The 20,667-nt window shown below is 47.4% G+C and overlaps 1 protein-coding gene across 2 annotated transcripts in view; it reads right to left on the bottom strand.

Annotated features, from left to right (window-relative positions):
- The window catches only part of FBXO41 (F-box protein 41), a 102,035-nt gene extending 83,331 nt beyond the window's left edge, over positions 1 to 18,704 (bottom strand). Inside the window, exon 1 of one of the 2 annotated variants that reach the window (XM_075345953.1) lies at positions 18,333 to 18,704. The gene's annotated coding sequence lies outside the window, so the exon portion shown is untranslated. Of the gene's footprint in view, positions 1 to 17,246; positions 17,438 to 18,332 lie in introns of those variants that run through there. The other variant, XM_075345962.1, reaches the window with a different exon arrangement.
- Positions 18,705 to 20,667: the final 1,963 nt, after the last annotated feature.

Below are 20,667 nucleotides of genomic sequence, written 5' to 3' on the forward strand. Positions count from 1 at the left end.
TTCCTTCTGAGAATGCCTCACTTCCTCCTTACAACGCTTCACTTCCTCCTTACAACGTCTCACTTCCTCCTGACAATGCTTCACTTCTTCCTGAGAATGCCTCACTTCCTCCTGACAACGCCTCACTTCCTCCTGACAATGCCTCACTTCCTTCTGAGAATGCCTCACTTCCTCCTTACATCGCTTCACTTCCTCCTTACAACGTCTCACTTCCTCCTGACAATGCCTCACTTCTTCCTGAGAATGCCTCACTTCCTCCTGACAACGCCTCACTTCCTCCTGACAATGCCTCACTTCCTTCTGAGAATGCCTCACTTCTTCCTTACACAGCTTCACTTCCTCCTTACAACACCTCACTTCCTCCTTACGTCTCACTTCCTCCTGACAATGCCTTACTTCCTCCTGACAACGCCTCACTTCCTCCTTACGTCTCACTTCCTCCTGACAATGCCTCACTTCCTCCTGACAACGCCTCACTTCCTTCTGACAACGCCTCACTTCCTCCTGACAATGCCTCACTTCCTCCTGACAACGCCTCACTTCCTTCTGACAACGCCTCACTTCCTCCTGACAATGCCTCACTTCCTCCTGACAACGCCTCACTTCCTCCTGACAATGCCTCACTTCCTCCTGACAACGCCTCACTTCCTTCTGACAACGCCTCACTTCCTCCTGACAACGCCTCACTTCCTCCTGACAACGCCTCACTTCCTCCTGACAATGCCTCACTTCCTCCTGACAACCACTCCTCACTACTGCGTGACAATGTCTCATTACTTCCAGACAATTCCATTTAACTATTGATCACAGCATTAGGACAGCATGCCTCATAGATACAGTGGATAAAGAAAGTTTACACACCCCTGTTTTAATGCCAGGTTTTTCTAATGTAAAAATAAATGATACCAAGAAGAAGCATTTGGTAATTTTTTTTCTCCCTTTACTGTCGCCCATAATCTGTACAAGTGCATGAAATATAACCTGACATTGATTTAGATGGAAAAAGAAAATGAAAGAACCAAAATAATGTTGTTGCATAAATCTGCACACCGTATGTCCGGACATTAAGTGTTTGGTACAGAAATTCCGGCAACATTTCTGCATCTCTTGGAGGGAAAAAAAAAATCAGCGGAAAATACACACTTTTTTGCCTCATTTGCTTTGCATTTTTGGTGCAGATTTTTGCCCCTCAATAGTATGGGCATGCAGAAAAAAACGCAACAAAACCGCAACGTGTGCACAGGCTGTTACGTTAGTATTTTGGTGAAGTGTCGGGTGACTGGCACGTTCAGTCTTTTTGGGTCGGGTCTATCACACCTTGAATTGGCCATCTGTGCCCGCACCTCCCTGTCAGATTGTGGGGGCGTCTCCTGTGTACAGCGCCCTCTTCAGGCCACCACACATTTTCCATTGGACTCAGCCTCGGCCGTTCCAGTGACTTCTGAGCCACCGCCGGGTAGATAGCAACTACCTGCCTGTTGGTTTTTAAGCCAATAGTTACAAAAAAATCGTCCTGGAAAATCTCGAAAAGGTGGAATAAGTTCTGAAATGATTCTTCATGGTAGGATTTACTTTACACGACAAAAACCTGGCATTTTAACAGGGGCGTGTAGACTTTTTAGATCCAGTGTATATGATCTAATATCTCACTATGACATCAGTAGTGCCCGATTATCACCTCGCTGCCTCCTTATTGCCTCATTACTGCTTAACTGGACAAGATCCTCAAATCCGAGGAACATTTCGCTGACAATGAAGACACTTCTCGTACACAGTCTGGTCATTTCTGTAGTAACATATAGATGCGAAACCTGGACGATAAAGGAACAAGTATCAAAGCCTTCGAAATAGAGAAGGAAGTTGTCAATAATATGGACGGCAAGAAGAACAAACAAATCAATTCTGGAACAAATCCAGCCAGACATGTCACTCAAATCAAAGAAACACCAAGCAATGACTTGCCTACTATGAACACATCACACGAAGAGAGCAAACAATGGAGAAGGACATCATGGTTGGAAGAATAGAAGGAACAAGTCGAAGAGGAAAACCAGCAACACAATAGATTGATACTATCAAGATAACTGCGGAGAAGACCCTGGTGGACTTATCTAGGTGGAGAAGACCTTGGTGGACCTATCTACGCTGAAAAAACCCTGGTGGACCTATCTAGGCTGAGAAGACGCTAGTGGACCTATCTAGGCTGAGAAGACCCTGGTGGACCTATCTAGGCGGAGAAGGCCCTGGCGGACATATCTGGGCAGACAAGACGCTGGTGGACCTATCTAGGCAGAGAAGACCCTGGTGGACCTATCTGGGCTGAGAAGACCCTGGTGGACCTATCTGGGCAGACAAGATGATGGTGGACTTATCTAGGTAGAGAAGACCTTGGTGGATCTATCTAGGTGGAGAGGACCCTGGTGGACATATCTAGGCTGAGAAGACCCTGGTGGACCTATCTAGGCTGAGAAGACCTTGGTGGACCTATCTAGGCTGCACAAAATAGATCTTCCTACAGATCATCCATTAAGTATCCATGTCTCGAGAGCGAGCTGAAGGCTGTTTAATAGTAATAACACTGCTTCATTTTTATATTGTTGCTATTATCTGACTATCACACCACTACTGCCCTCTTACAACCTCATTATCACACTATTACCTGATTATTATCTCACTACCTTACCATTACATAATTTGTGTCTAATTATTACCTCACTACTAAATCATTACTTCCTATTACCTCACTATCAGCTCCCAGGAGAGCCCTGACCTTCAGCTTTTAACCCCTGAATAGGGGATGTGAACTTTCACAAGGACACTATGTTGAGTTATCAGAGCAGCCGCTGGCCAGCGAGGCGGGCTGGCAGGAATGGTCAGGTAACCAGAAGGATAAACAAGAGGCAAAATCGCAAGTCAGAGGAATCATCAGTAATCGAGCCGAGGTCAGAACAATAACCAAGCAGGCAAAGAAGGAGCAGAACCAAAGGAGTAGATGAGAGCTATGAAGACAAGGGTATGTGCACATGACGCCCCTTCATACACCTTGTATTTCAAGCAAAAGATGGTGTTTTTCTGGTGTCTTTTTTGGTGTCTTGGAGGCCGTCTTTGTGGCAGCTTTGTCGCCAGGGTTTTTTTTATTCATGTATAAAACAGTGAGCAAACCGCCTGAAGAGCTGTCAGGTCGCTTCTTTAACCGCTTCACCTCTTACAAGGACCAAAGTGGGTAAAAGAATCTCAGAAGAATAAACATGCAAAGCAATTTGTTTTTCCATCAGGGTTTGTGCACAAGCCCTCATTCTTCAAGACTGGCATTGTACACGCTGGTCTTGATGAGGAGGCGTGCTGGACTCACACAAGCCTGATTCAGTTGGCGTGGTGGCTCAGTGGTTAGCAATGTTTGCTTTCAGTGCTGAAGGCCTTAGGTACAAATCCCACCAAGGACAACATTGGCGAGGAGTTTGTCTGTTCTCCCCGTGTTTGCGTGGGTTTTCTCATGGTTCTTTACTTTCCTCCCACACTCCGTACAGATAGGGATTGTAGATTGTGAGCCTGAAAGGGAATCTATCACCAGGTTTTTACCACCTAATCTGAGAGCACACCATAATGTAGGGGCAGAAACCCTGATTCCAGCGATGTGTCACTTACTGGGCTGCTTAATGTAGTTTTGATAAAATCGCTGTTTAATCAGCAGTAGATTATCAGTACAGGACTACTTGGCGTGCTGCAGTATAATCATGCGCTCTGTATAACTGCTAGATCTGTAGCAGGGAAAACACTGATTTTATCAAAATGACAGCAAATAGCTCAGTAAGTGACACCGCTGGAATCAGGGTCTCTGTCCCTACATTATGCTGCTCTCAGATGAGGAAGCAAAAACCTGGAGACACATTCCCTTCAATGGGGACAGTAATGATGACGTCTGTACACTGGCGGAATTAATGGTGCCATATAAGTGAGGAAAATAAATAAAATTCATTCCGGGGCCCTGCTGGAGTATAAACACTGCGGCTAGCCATGAATTTGGTGAGTGTTATGCCCCATTTCCCATCAGCTCATCTGTTTTGCCGAAAATGGGAAAAGGCGCAAAATGTTAGTGTAGCCTCGAGTCTCGTAATTTTGCCACTTTTTAAAGCATTTTACGACAGAATACTGCCATAAAAGCTGTGATGAATCGGCCCTATCACTACTACCTCATTATTACCTCATTACTACCTTGTTATGACATCACTACTACCTCATTATTACCTCGTTATTACCTCATTACTACCTTGTTATGACATCACTACTACCTCATTATTACCTCGTTATTACCTCATTACTACCTTGTTATGACATCACTACTACCTCATTATTACCTCGTTATTACCTCATTACTACCTTGTTATGACATCACTGCTACCTCATTATTACATCACTGCTACCTTGGGGTATGTTAATAAATTCCTGCACAAATTTTTGCACCTTTTCTGAATCTGTAATCATAAAAAACACTGCGAAAGGCCTCATTCACACATCCGTGTAAAAAACGCACATGTTGTGCACGGCCAAGGTGAAACTGACAGCTGGGGTCTGTTACTTTCAGGGTGGGAAGGGCCATGTTTATTGGTCCCTTCCCAGAATTAATATAGCGTCTGGAGCCGCCCTAGAAGTGGCGCATTCATTAGATGCACCAATTTGGGCACGTCGCGCAACTCTTCCCGTTGCCCTGGTGAAGTGACAAACAAGGAAAATATATGGGCTTGATGCCAGCTGTAAATGACAGCTAGCATCAAGCCATGGTAGTAGTAATGGGTGGATGTCTAACAGACACCCCTATTACTAACCCAGTAGATGTAAATAGAAAAGAAAACACACAAAAATATTTTATTTATAAAAACACCCCCCCGATACCAACCCCCATTCACCAATTTACTATAAAAAATAAAAAAAACTTTGATGTTCCGCCATAATCCACAAGGAGGTCTCACGACATTCCACAAAAGTGCCCCTGAAAGACATAGAGAATTATTAAAGAAAAAAAGACAAGAGACACTCTCATTCACCAATTTATTCCCCATCAAAATCCCCAGTAGGTCATCGTACTCCACTTGGAGGGCCCATAACGTTCACAGACTCACTGCTCAAGCCTTAGAAGAATATTCATAGAATGAACCCCATAGGCTGGGACAGCAGCCACTGTCAACTTTCACGCTGCGCTATGTGAGAAACGGACCCGGGAGTGAGCTGCGGTCACCTCATGAGGTCATCGCAGGTCACAGCAAGTGGATGACACAGTAACGTGAGAACCGCCAGCAGCTGTGATGAACAGTGCCATCATGGGTTCTTACACAAAGTATCGCGGGAGATGACAACACTGAACTGCAGTATACTCATGGCGTCACCGCTCTTCACAGCCGTCGTGCTTTTCACGCTACTGTGTGACCAACTTGATGTGACGTCATAAGGTCATGCAGATCAGTGTCGGTGGCTCTTGAGATACTTTGTGTGAGAACCATGGCACTGAACTCTAGTGAAATCATGATGTCACCACTCGTCACAGCCACCAGCGGTACACACGCTACTGTGTCACCCACTTGCTGTGACCTGCGGTGACCTTATATGGTTACCACAGGTCACTACCAACACCGGTTCTCGCATAGCACTGCATGAGAGTTGGCAGTGGCTGCTGTCCCAAACTATGGGGTTCATTCTCTGAATGTTCTTCATAGGCTGGGGCCACTGAGCCTGGGAACGTTGTGGGACCTCCATATAGATTACGATGGTCCTGCTGGGGATTTTGATGGGGAATATATTGGTGAATGAGGGTGTGTCTTGTCTTTATTTCTTTACTAATTCTTGTATGTCTTTCAAGTTCACTTTTATGGAACATTGTGAGACATGGCTATGGCTGAACTTCAAGACTTTTTAAATAAATTGGTGAATGAGGGCTCAAGTCTGGGGGTGTTTGTTGAAATAAAATATATTTTCTATTTTCTATTTATATCTACTGGGATAGTAATGGGGGTGTCTGATAGATGTCCACCCATTACTAACACCAGGGCTCGATGTCAGCTGTTAATTCACAGCTGCTTTCAACCCCATAAACAAGAAGAGTACAGCACCAGAATTGGTGCATCTAATAGATACACCACTTCTGGGGCGGCTGCGGACTGCTATTTTTAGGTTAGGAAGGGCCACTATCTAAGAACCTTCCCAGCCTGATAATACCAGCCCCTAGCTGTTAGCTGTACCTTGGCTGGATATTAAAAATGAGGGGGTCCCCGAGCCCATTTTTAAGATTATTTATTTAAATAATTTAAAAAAAAAAACAGTGTGGGATCCCCTCTAATTTTCACAACCAGCCAAGGTAAAGCAGACATTTGGGGGTTGCCGTCCGCAGCTGCTGCTTTACCTGTGCTGCTTATGAAAATTAGGGGGGACCCTAAATCATTTTCTTTTCTAAATTAGTTATAAAATCTGCCAAATAGCTGTACATGCAATCTCTCTCTCTATCTACCATTTATCTATTTCTGTACATCTTTTAGACATAACCATTCATTTCAGTATCTTCTGTTTTTTTTGGTACGTGTCACACAAATACTATCCGTATGTCGTCCATATTTGACCTGTGCTGCTGGAAAAAAACGGACACGTCTCCGTGTGAATCACACAACACATTGTCCATGTGCAAACACGGAGGTGTGAAGATCCCCAATGATTGTAATTAGTATACATGCGAACGTGTCTCAGGTACACGTGAACTGGAGACACAGAGGTGTGAACAAGGCCTAAAACAGGAGCGTGTTTGATGCATTATTACTTGTGTGTTTGGCGCACATTCTTAACCAGTCATTAGAACGGGTGAAATCTGCAGTAACAATGTGGAAAGAGCTGACGTGCTGCTAAATCTGCTACAAATCTGCAAGGAAATAAGAAGCAACATGTGCACGAGGCTGCAGGAATCACATGTTCGAGGCTGCAGGAATCACATGCACGAGGCTGCAGGAATCACATGTTCGAGGCTGCAGGAATCACATGCACGAGGCTGCAGGAATCACATGTTCGAGGCTGCGGGGATCACATGCACGAGGCTGCAGGAATCACATGCACGAGGTTGCAGGGATCACATGCACGAGGCTGCAGGGATCACATGCACGAGGCTGCAGGAATCACATGCACGAGGCTGCAGGGATCACATGCACGAGGCTGCAGGGATCACATGCACGAGGCTGCAGGAATCACATGCACGAGGCTGCAGGAATCACATGCACGAGGCTGCAGGAATCACATGCACGAGGCTGCATGGATCACATGCACGAGGCTGCAGGGATCACATGCACGAGGCTGCAGGAATCACATGTTCGAGGCTGCAGGAATCACATGCACGAGGCTGCAGGAATCACATGTTCGAGGCTGCGGGGATCACATGCACGAGGCTGCGGGGATCACATGCACGAGGCTGCAGGAATCACATGCACGAGGTTGCAGGGATCACATGCACGAGGTTGCAGGGATCACATGCACGAGGCTGCAGGGATCACATGCACGAGGCTGCAGGAATCACATGCACGAGGCTGCAGGGATCACATGCACGAGGCTGCAGGAATCACATGCACGAGGCTGCAGGAATCACATGCACGAGGCTGCAGGAATCACATGCACGAGGCTGCAGGGATCACATGCACGAGGCTGCATGGATCACATGCACGAGGCTGCAGGGATCACATGCACGAGGCTGCAGGAATCACATGCACGAGGCTGCAGGAATCACATGCACGAGGCTGCAGGAATCACATGCACGAGGCTGCAGGGATCACATGCATGAGGCTGCAGGGATCACATGCACGAGGCTGCAGGAATCACATGCACGAGGCTGCAGGGATCACATGCATGAGGCTGCAGGGATCACATGCACGAGGCTGCACTAATCAGAAGCGCGAGGCTGCATGAATCACATGCACGAGGCTGCAGGAATCACATGCACGAGGCTGCAGGAATCACATGCATGAGGCTGCAGGAATCACATGCACGAGGCTGCAGGAATCACATGCACGAGGCTGCAGGGATCACATGCACGAGGCTGCAGGAATCACATGCACGAGGCTTCAGGGATCACAGACATTCTGCTGGCACTAAGAAATCCTTCAGGTATTGTGAAAAATCTGCGCAAAAAAAAAAACGTGGCATAAATGCGGAAAAACGGCTACATGAGCACAGACTCTTATTATTACTGCTACCTCATTATTAATCATAATTATCTCACTGCTACCTTATTATATTACCACTACCTCATTATTATCTCAAGCCCTCATTATTACATCACTACCTTATCATTACCTCACTACTACATTATCTAATCACCTCACAACTACCTCATTACTACATCACTACTACCTCATTATTACCTCACTACTACCTCATTCATACCTCAGCATTACATCACAACTGCCTCATTAATACCTCACTATACCTCAGTATATCAGTTCTACATGATTATATTACTATAACCTCATTACCTCATTTTACCTCTCTACCACCTCATTATATCACTGCTACATCATTATTATGTGACACCCTGAACTAGCCAGGTAGTCACAGATAGGCCCCGCATAACACCTGTCCCCTAATAAGGTGTCAGCAGCCAACCAGTAAAACCCTAGTCAGCTCTCTCAGGGCTTGATGTTCACACCAGGGGGCGGAGCCAGGCGGTTGGTCACGCCCACCAAGGAGTTCAGAGAGCCTGAGGCGGGAGAAAGTTTAGTTGAGTTGCCGATTAGTTCAGGAGGTGAAGTTAGATGGAAGCAGGCCTGTGTGTCAGGTTTGCAGAAATCTGACAGGTGCCAGGGTTGGACCCCGGGCACCTTTGGCTAGGAGGCAAGCGGTGGCCTCAGCCTGCAGGAGCCGGGAAGACGGCTCGGTGGAACCGGGTTGGACTGGGACAGGGTAGTGGCCCGCCGGTACCGACCCGGCGAACCGACTCGGAAACTGGAGCACAAAGAGGGGTACTCAGACCCTGAAACAAGGTCCAGAAGCCACTGGACCGAGTTAATTAACTGATTGCGGTCTGAACTATAGGTCCTTTCCCACCCAAAGTCCCGACTGAAGACAACAGCCCAACGAGAGGGATAGAAAGCCACCGTACAGGCAGAGAGATCCCACGGGCCAGCGTCTGCGGGCAAAAGGGCTCTCCCGACATACACAAAGCCGGGGAGCGGACTCCCGTCGCTGAAGAGCAGGCAGCCCAAATACACAACACGGTGCAGGAGAAAGGCGGAGACTACCAACCGGGTGGGGGACTTGACTCAGCCGGCTGCGGGCACCGACCACCATCAACTTGTTTCACCAGAGACTTGTGTGTGTTACTAATCGTGAGTACAACAGTGCCCTCCGGCCGCGCACCTCGCTGCACCGCCCAACCACACAACACCCAACGGGTCCCGGGACCATCATCCCTGCCCACGGAGGGGTTAACATCTTGCTACATAAACATCTCCCCCGGGTGCCCCGTAACTGCAGAGGTGGTGTCTACCTTCACCTTGGGTGGCGTCACGAACTTAACCACTGCTCCGGCCGTACACCTCACTATTACCTCATTATATTACTAATACCTCACTATTACCTCATTATATTACTAATACCTCACTATTACCTCATTATATTACTAATACCTCACTATTACCTCATTATATTACTAATACCTCATTATTACCTCATTACTACCTCACTATTACCTCATTATATTACTAATACCTCATTATTACCTCATTATATTACTAATACCTCACTATTACCTCATTATATTACTAATACCTCATTATTACCTCACTATTACCTCAGTATTACCTAATTATATTACTAATACCTCATTACTACCTCACTATTACCTCATTATATTACTAATACCTCACTATTACCTCATTATATTACTAATACCTCATTATTACCTCATTATATTACTAATACCTCACTATTACCTCATTATATTACTAATACCTCACTATTACCTCATTATATTACTAATACCTCACTATTACCTCATTATATTACTAATACCTCATTATTACCTCATTACTACCTCACTATTACCTCATTATATTACTAATACCTCATTATTACCTCATTATATTACTAATGCCTCATTATTACATTATATTAATATTACCTCATTATTACCTCATTATATTACTAATACCTTATTTGTTACCTCATTTATATTACTAATACCTCATTATTACCTCATTATATTACTAATACCTCATTATTACCTCATTATATTACTAATGCCTCATTATTACATCATTATATTAATATTACCTCATTATTACCTTATTATATTATGAATACCTCATTATTTCCTCATTATATTACTCATTATATTACTATTACCTCACTATTACCTCATTATATTACTAATGCCTCACTATTACCTCATTATATTACTAATACCTCACTATTACCTCATTATATTACTAATACCTCATTATTACATCATTATATTACTAATACCTCACTATTACCTCATTATATTACTAATACCTCATTATTACATCATTATATTACTAATGCCTCACTATTACCTCATTATATTACTAATGCCTCATTATTACATCATTATATTACTATTACCTCACTATTACCTCAGTATATCACTAATACCTTATTAATACCTTACTATTACCTAATTATATTGCTAATACTTCATTATTACCTCATTATTACCTCATTATATTACTAATACCTCACTATTACCTCATTATATCACTAATACCTTATTAATACCTTACTAATTACCTAATTATATTCCTAATACTTCATTATTACCTCACTATTACCTCATTATATTACTAATACCTCACTATTACCTCATTATATTACTAATGCCTCATTATTACCTCACAACTACCTTATTATGACATTGCTACAAGCTTATTACATCATTACCTCATGTTAGTATTATATCGCTGTTCCCCTGTTATAACCTCATTGTTATGGATTATTGCTGATATTTCTGCATCCACAGCCAGAAAAAAAGTCCTGAATATCTCACAGCAGATTCCGCGCTGATCTGCTCCTCTGCCTGTTACTCGCTGATTTAATGCAGATTTTATTCTCTGCTGTGTAAACCATTCCATCTGCTGTACATGAGAGGATCGTGAGGCTGCGCTTAGTTATCACCTGGACATGTGAGAGGATGGTGAGGCTGCGCTCAGTTCTCACCTGGACATGTGAGAGGATAGTGAGGCTGCGCTCAGTTCTCACCTGGACATGTGAGAGGATAGTGAGGCTGCGCTCAGTTCTCACCTGGACATGTGAGAGGATGGTGAGACTGCGCTCAGTTCTCACCTGGACATGTGAGAGGATGGTGAAGCTGCGCTCAGTTCTCACCTGGACATGTGAGAGGATAGTGAGGCTGCGCTCAGTTCTCACCTGGACATGTGAGAGGATGGTGAGGCTGCGCTCAGTTCTCACCTGGACATGTGAGAGGATGGTGAAGCTGCGCTCAGTTCTCACCTGGACATGTGAGAGGATGGTGAGGCTGCGCTCAGTTCTCACCTGGACATATGAGAGGATCGTGAGGCCGCGCTCAGTTCTCACCTGGACAATTCTCTGCAGCAGTTGGATGAGATTTGTTAAATAGCTACATTTATATTCCGCTGCTGATTTTCAGCTGGGAAATTGGGACAAAAAGTCCACAACTTGTCCGTCCCCCATGTGAGCACCGGCTGAGAGTACCACCCATATCAGGAGAGGCTATAACCGTCTCCAGAGCCTCCTTCTGTCCCCCCACAGTTTAGAGTATAAGACCATGGCACAATGGAAAGTGTGAACTCAGCAGAATATAATGTATAGTACATTATATAACATGTTCTGTGTGGACCTGTACGGTGCGGGGGGCTCACTGCTGGCGGACAGATGCCGGGTGATCAGAGCGTCACTTCATAAAATCGTTTCATTAAAATATAGTAGAAAGCACAATAATAACACCTGTGTAATCAATACCTAGTGCATTATATCAACACCACAGTGTGCAATGAAGGATACAAAGCAACACCCGAAACGCTAATCACGAAAAGTTAGGGTTATTCGGCTTTCATCAGAAATTTCAGGTTGATCCTACAATGCCCTCTAACCTTTTCGGATGAACTTAATGTGACCTTCTCTACACTTTTCGATGGTCATGTTCAACTGTTCAATGTTTCACTACTTTTTGCACAACTTGCTGTTCTAAAACAAGGACCTTAATAACAAAATTTACAACAGGTATTTGATCCATGAATCGCCCAATAAATTTCATTAAACAGTCCTCCTCATGATGCTGTTCACATTTTGACATCATGAGACCAAGACAACACCTAAAAATTGATTAGCAGCTTTGCGCCATTGCAAGGCTTCAAGCAGATTGGTGCTCAGACGGAAGTGATCACTGAGCTTAGAGCATCACAAAGTGTCACCAGCAGGTTGTACAGAGACACAGAGAGACTGGAAGAGTCACGGAAAGGCAGAGAAGTGGACATCCTCTGGCCACATCCCACACTCATGAGTCATGCCCCCTTCATTGTGAAAAATTCCCTTCAGAACTTGATGATAAATGTCACACAACTGCAGGCACATTAAAGGGAGGTAAGACACACGCTACAGTTCAAAAATTTAGGGTCACTTATATATTTCCTTATTTTTTAAATATAAGCACTTTTTTATTTTTAATGAAGCTAACATTAATTAAACAGAAATCCCCTCTATACATTGTTATGTGGTAAATGACTATTCCAGCTTCAAACTTCTGGTTTTGAATGCAATATCTACATAGGTTATAGAGGCCCATTTCCAACAACCACCACTCCAGTGTCTAATGGTACATTGTGTTTGCTAACTCTGTTAGAAGGCTAATGGATCTTTAGAAATCCCTTGCAAATCCCTGTGCAAGTATGTTAGCACAGCTGAAAACAGTTTTGCTGATTAGAGAAGCTATAAAACTGACCTTCCTTTGAGCTAGTTGAGAATCTGGAGCATTACATTTGTTGGTTCCATTAAACTCTCAAAACGGCCAGAAAAAGAGAACTTTCATATGAAACTCGACAGTCTTTTCTCGTTCTTAGAAATGAAGGATATTCCATGCGAGAAATTGCAAAAAACTGTGTGTAAACGGTGTGTACTACTCCCTTCAGAGGAGAGCACAAACAGGCTCTAACTAGAGTAGAAAGAAGTGGGAGGCCGCGCTGCACAACTGAGCAACAATAGATGTTCATTACAGTATGTAGTGTGAGAAATCGACGCCTCACAGGTCATCAACTAGTAGCTTCCTTAAATACTACCCGCAACACGCCAGTGTCACCATCTGCAGTGAAGAGGTGACTCCGGGATGGCGGCCTTCAGGGCAGAGTGGCAAAGAAAAAGCCATATCTGAGACTGGCTAATAAAAGGAAAAGATTAATATGGGCAAAAGAACACAGACATTGGACAGAGGAAGATTGGAAAAAAGTGTTATGGACAGACGAATCGAAGTGTGAGGTGTTTGGATCAAACAGAAGAACATTTGTGAGACGCAGAACAACTGAAAAGATGCTGGAAGACTACGCCATCTGTCAAGCATGGTGGTGGTCATGTGATGGTCTGGGGTTGCTTTGGTGCTGTTAAACTGGGAGATTTGTACAAGGTAAAAGAGATTTTGAATAAAGAAGGCTTTGACTCCATTTTACAACGCCATGCCATACCCTGTGGACGGCGCTTGATTGGAGCCAATTTCATCCTACAACAGGACAATGACCCAATGCCACCTCCAAATTATGCATGAACTATTTAGGGAAGAAGCCGGCAGCTGGTATTCTATCTGTAATGGAGTGGCCAGCCCAGTCACCAGATCCCAACCCTATAGAGCTGTTGTGGGAGCAGCTTGACCGTATGGTACCAAAAAGTGCCCATCAACCAATCCAACTTGTGGGGGGGGGGAAGCATGGGGCGAAATATCTCCAGATTACCTCCGCAAATTAACAGCTAGAAGCCAAAGGTCTGCAAAGCTGGAATTGTGCAAAGGAGCATTCTGTGCCGACAGCCAAGTGTGAAGAGAAAATTATTATTACAAGTAGAGTTGAGCGGATTGCTAATAATCCGGGTCCGGCGGATCCGTCGCGGGTTGTCACAGAAGTCCGAATCCGATCCGGAATGCGGGCCAATGTAAGTCAATGGGGAGCGGATATGGGGAGAGGGAGAGGGAGATGAAAAAAAAAATCCCGGATTCGGATCGTGCAGCCGGATTCCCGCGACCGGGTCGGACCCGGATCGGACTCTGAAACCGCGCGGATCCGTATTTTTACAGTTCGGATCCACTCAACACTAATTACAAGTAAAGATCATCATTCCTAACCTCGTCACTGTCTGGACGATATTCTCTATTCATTATGCAGCTCATCTGATAAATAAAAGTAGGATTCTTCATGGAAAAGACAAAATTGTCTGGTGACCCCCAAACATTTGAACTGTAGTGTACATTTTTCACCAGATGTCAATAACAACCTATCCAATCCACACAAGGAAATCAAATTATACATAAATTAAGTTAGCTGTAACAATGAGCAATGACACAGGGGAAAAGTGTTGAACACGTTGCTGACATTTGTTTAATACTTCGTACAAAAGCCTGTGTTGGTGATGAATCTTCTAGACACCTCCTGTATGGAGACACTAGTCACCTGCATTGCTCAGGTGGATTTTGGTCCATTCTTCCGCACACACTCCTCACATCCTGTATGGAGACACTAGTCGCCTGCATTGCTCAGGTGGATTTTGGCCCATTCTTCCGCACACACTCCTCACATCCTGTATGGAGACACTAGTCGCCTGCATTGCTCAGGTGGATTTTGGCCCATTCTTCCGCACACACTCCTCACATCCTGTATGGAGACACTAGTCGCCTGCATTGCTCAGGTGGATTTCGGCCCATTCTTCCGCACACACTCCTCACATCCTGTATGGAGACACTAGTCATCTGCATTGCTCAGGTGGGTTTGGGTCATTCTTCCGCACACACTCCTCACATCCTGTATGGAGACACTAGTCGCCTGCATTGCTCAGGTGGATTTTGCCCCATTCTTCTGCACACACTCCTCACATCCTGTATGGAGACACTAGTCACCTGCATTGCTCAGGTGGATTTTGGTCCATTCTTCCGCACACACTCCTCACATCCTGTATGGAGACACTAGTCGCCTGCATTGCTCAGGTGGATTTTGCCCCATTCTTCTGCACACACTCCTCACATCCTGTATGGAGACACTAGTCACCTGCATTGCTCAGGTGGATTTTGGTCCATTCTTCCGCACACACTCCTCACATCCTGTATGGAGACACTAGTCGCCTGCATTGCTCAGGTGGATTTTGGCCATTCCTCCGCACACACTCCTCACATGCTGTATGGAGACACTAGTCACCTGCATTGCTCAGGTGGATTTTGGCCCATTCTTCCGCACACACTCCTCACATCCTGTATGGAGACACTAGTCGCCTGCATTGCTCAGGTGGATTTTGGCTCATTCTTCCCCCGCACACACTCCTCACATCCTGTATGGAGACACTAGTCACCTGCATTGCTCAGGTGGGTTTGGGCCATTCTTCCGCACACACTCCTCACATCCTGTATGGAGACACTAGTCGCCTGCATTGCTCAGGTGGATTTTGCCCCATCCTTCCACACACACTCCTCACATCCTGTATGGAGACACTAGTCGCCTGCATTGCTCAGATGGGTTTTGGCCCATCCTTCCACACACACTCCTCACATCCTGCAGGTCCCAGCTCCTTCTATGAACTCTGAGCATTTGTTCCTTCCATACATTTTCTTTGGATTAAACTCCGGTGATCGGCTCGGCCATTCCAGCAGATTTATTTTCTTTTTCTGATAACAGTTGAGAGTTTCCTTGGCTGTGTGTTTGGGATCATTGTCTGCTGAAATGTCCACCCTTTTTTCATCTTCATCATCTTCATCATCCTGGTAGATGGCAGCAGAATTTTATTAAGAATGTCTTGGTACATTTTTCCATTCATCCTTTCTTCAATTATATGACGTTTGCAGTGTAATTTGCTGAATAACATCCCCCCACATAATGTCCCCACCTCCAATGGAGTGATTTGACCTTTGGACTCCAAACATAATTTTGTATTATGGCATCCAAAGAGTCGAATTTTGGTCTCGTCTGACCAGACTATATTCTCCAGCATTTCACCAGCTTGTCTAAATAATATTGAGCAAACTTGAAACGCTCTTGAACCTGCTTTTTGTTCAGTCATGGAGTCTTGCGTGGTGAGCGTGCATACAGGAGCGTGCATACAGGCCAAGGAGGGGGAGTGCATTACTTACTGTTTTCCAAGCCTTTCTATAGCTCTCTACAGGTGTCCTTGGCACTTGGACAACTCTTCTGGTAATTTTTTCACTCCTCTGTCTGTCTAGTGCGGGAAGCACCTGCTTGTGGCCGGTTTATGGTGAAATGATGTTCTTTCCACTCCTAGATTATGGCCCCAACACTGCTCACTTAATCCTTGGGTAGATGAGAAATTCTTTTGAAACCAATGCATCACTCTGTTTTGCAACAATAAAGTTGTGAATGTCTTCAGACAGCTCACTTGTTCTACCCATTATGAGATGTTTCTTGTGTGGCACCTTGGTAATGAGAGACCTTTTTATAGACCATCATGCACTGATCCTAATCAGTTCATACAGCTGATATTATTGCTCACTAAGTGGCAGGATTGCCTTCTGATTACTGCTAGGTTTCAGCACTTTTCAGGGCTTTTTGCACCTCTGTTTCCTTTTGTATTCAATACTTTTTCCCTGTGTCATTTCTCCATAGTACACATAATTTATGGACAGCTCTGGTTTCTTTGCCTGTGTGGCTTGGATGGGTTGTTACAGTCATCTGGTGAGAAATCCATGTCAATTGCAGCTTTAGAAATATATTTACTTAGAGAATTGATGCCGTGTTCAATACTTATGTCACCTGCTCTATCCATGCATCTAAAATGATAGCTGGGTAGATAGCAGTGATAGTGGACGATGGGTCAGTGATGCTCGGGTGCGGAGGACCAGGATGAGATGCTGCTGTGCATAGATACAATTACATATACACAGGGGTCGTGGTGATGGATGTGTGGCCTCCTCTCCCACAGGACATACACAGTACACACTAAATATCCCCATGTGTCGCCTCCATCATGCCTCCTGCCCCAGGTTCCCTGCCGGTATCTGCAGCAGCCTTCCCCCCGGCACCGCCACCTACCTCTTCCATGAGATGCTGCAGTGTGCCGGCGCCTGTGCTGACTGATCGGCGCCGCTGACCTCGGCTTGGTGCACAGGTACCGGGAGGCACCGACCCCCGCCCGACAGTGAGGAGGGAGCAGCCTGGTGCACAGGTACCGGGAGGCACCGACCCCCGCCCGGCAGTGAGGAGGGAGCAGCCTGGTGCACAGGTACCGGGAGGCACCGATCCCCCTGGTGCACAGGTACCGGGAGGCACCGATCTCCCTGGTGCACAGGTACCGGGAGGCACCGATCCCCCTGGTGCACAGGTACCGGGAGGCACCGATCCCCGCCCGGCAGTGAGGAGGGAGCAGCCTGGTGCACAGGTACCGGGAGGCACCGATCCCCCTGGTGCACAGGTACCGGGAGGCACCGATCTCCCTGGTGCACAGGTACCGGGAGGCACCGATCCCCCTGGTGCACAGGTACCGGGAGGCACCGATCCCCGCCCGGCAGTGAGGAGGGAGCAGCCTGGTGCACAGGTACCGGGAGGCACCGACCCCCGCCCGACAGTGAGGAGGGAGAAGCCTGGTGCACAGGTACCGGGAGGCACCGACCCCCGCCCGGCAGTGAGGAGGGAGCAGCCTGGTGCACAGGTACCGGGAGGCACCGATCCCCCTGGTGCACAGGTACCGGGAGGCACCGATCTCCCTGGTGCACAGGTACCGGGAGGCACCGATCCCCCTGGTGCACAGGTACCGGGAGGCACCGATCCCCCTGGTGCACAGGTACCGGGAGGCACCGATCCCCTGGTGCACAGGTACCGGGAGGCACCGATCCCCCTGGTGCACAGGTACCGGGAGGCACCGATCCCCCTGGTGCACAGGTACCGGGAGGCACCGATCCCCCTGGTGCACAGGTACCGGGAGGTGTCACATTCCCTGTGCCCGCTGCAGCCCTACATGAAGCAGTGCGGCCGGGCCGGTGCCCTCACTGAATGCAGTGCAGAGGAGACACAAGGATACATGGTGCCATGCCGCTCCTCCATGTCTGCAGCTCCCTGCCTCCTCTCCAGTGCAGGCTGGCCGCAGCCCCGGCAGCTCCTCTGTACAGCAGGCCCGCTTACCTTCTCTGGCAGCCCCCAGATATTCTCGGGGTCCCCTCCTCGCTGCAGATGCCCGCAGTGTCTTCTCCACTTACGTGGGGACCTCCTGAGCTGCCCAGATGTGCTGCACACCAAGGCACCGTCTACAAAGACCCTCCCCTATCAGCGGCAGAAGCGACCATTCCCGCAGGTGCAGAGAGTGCAGTGCATTACAAAAGCCTCATAATCACCGACAGCAGCCCCCGGCATACCGGCCCGGTGATCACAAGCACCTGCCGGGGAGAGGACGAGGGATCGTGCACTGCAGCACTGGGATATTTGTAGACGATCCCTAAAACTGATGCTTCTTCTGCTGCCTATATCTCATGATTCTGATATAGAATGCAACTCTATATCTACCCATAAATCAGCAATACAGCAGCACTGCCTGCCTCCATATCCTACCCCCAATATCAGCAGCACTGCCTGCCTCCATATCCTACCCCCCAATATCAGCAGCACTGCCTGCCTCCATATCCTACCCCCAATATCAGCAGCACTGCCTGCCTCCATATCCTACCCCCAATATCAGCAGCACTGCCTGCCTCCATATCCTACCCCCCAATATCAGCAGCGCTGCCTGCCTCCATATCCTACCCCCCCAATATCAGCAGCACTGCCTGCCTCCATATCCTACCCCCCAATATCAGCAGCACTGCCTGCCTCCATATCCTACCCCCCAATATCAGCAGCACTGCCTGCCTCCATATCCTACCCCCAATATCAGCAGCACTGCCTGCCTCCATATCCTACCCCCCAATATCAGCAGCACTGCCTGCCTCCATATCCTACCCCCCAATATCAGCAGCGCTGCCTGCCTCCATATCCTACCCCCCAATATCAGCAGCGCTGCCTGCCTCCATATCCTACCCCCCAATATCAGCAGCGCTGCCTGCCTCCATATCCTACCCCCCAATATCAGCAGCACTGCCTGCCTCCATATCCTACCCCCCAATATCAGCAGCGCTGCCTGCCTCCATATCCTACCCCCAATATCAGCAGCACTGCCTGCCTCCATATCCTACCCCCCAATATCAGCAGCACTGCCTGCCTCCATATCCTACCCCCCAATATCAGCAGCGCTGCCTGCCTCCATATCCTACCCCCAATATCAGCAGCACTGCCTGCCTCCATATCCTACCCCCCAATATCAGCAGCACTGCCTGCCTCCATATCCTACCCCCCAATATCAGCAGCACTGCCTGCCTCCATATCCTACCCCCCAATATCAGCAGCACTGCCTGCCTCCATATCCTACCCCCCAATATCAGCAGCGCTGCCTGCCTCCATATCCTACCCCCCAATATCAGCAGCGCTGCCTGCCTCCATATCCTACCCCCCAATATCAGCAGCACTGCCTGCCTCCATATCCTACCCCAATATCAGCAGCACTGCTTGCCTCCATATCCTACCCCCCAATATCAGCAGCGCTGCCTGCCTCCATATCCTACCCCCAATATCAGCAGCACTGCCTGCCTCCATATCCTACACCCCAATATCAGCAGCGCTGCCTGCCTCCATATCCTACCCCCAATATCAGCAGCACTGCCTGCCTCCATATCCTACCCCCCAATATCAGCAGCACTGCCTGCCTCCATATCCTACCCCCCAATATCAGCAGCACTGCCTGCCTCCATATCCTACCCCCCAATATCAGCAGCGCTGCCTGCCTCCATATCCTACCCCCAAATATCAGCAGCGCTGCCTGCCTCCATATCCTACTCCCCAATATCAGCAGCGCTGCCTGTCTCCATATCCTACCCCCCCAATATCAGCAGCACTGCCTGCCTCCATATCCTACCCCAATATCAGCAGCACTGCTTGCCTCCATATCCTACCCCCCAATATCAGCAGCGCTGCCTGCCTCCATATCCTACCCCCCAATATGAGCAGCGCTGCCTGTCTCCATATCCTACCCCCCCAATATCAGCAGCGCTGCCTGCCTCCATATCCTACCCCCCCAATATCAGCAGCGCTGCCTGCCTCCATATCCTACCCCCCAATATCAGCAGCGCTGCCTGCCTCCATATCCTACCGCCCCCAATATCACCAATACTGCTTGCATCCATATCCTATCCCCCAATATCAGCAGCGCTGCCTGCCTTCATATCCTACCCCCCAATATGAGCAACACTACCTGACTCCATATCCTACCCCCCAATATGAGCAACACTACCTGCCTCCATATCCTACCCCCCCAAATATCACCAATACTGCTTGCATCCATATCCTATCCCCCAATATCAGCAGCACTGCCTGCCTCTATATCCTACCCCCCAATATGAGCAACACTACCTGCCTCTGTGACGCCCCTGAA

This window comes from Anomaloglossus baeobatrachus, chromosome 1 (genome assembly GCF_048569485.1).
Source record: "Anomaloglossus baeobatrachus isolate aAnoBae1 chromosome 1, aAnoBae1.hap1, whole genome shotgun sequence".
Taxonomy (NCBI): Eukaryota; Metazoa; Chordata; class Amphibia; order Anura; family Aromobatidae; genus Anomaloglossus; species Anomaloglossus baeobatrachus.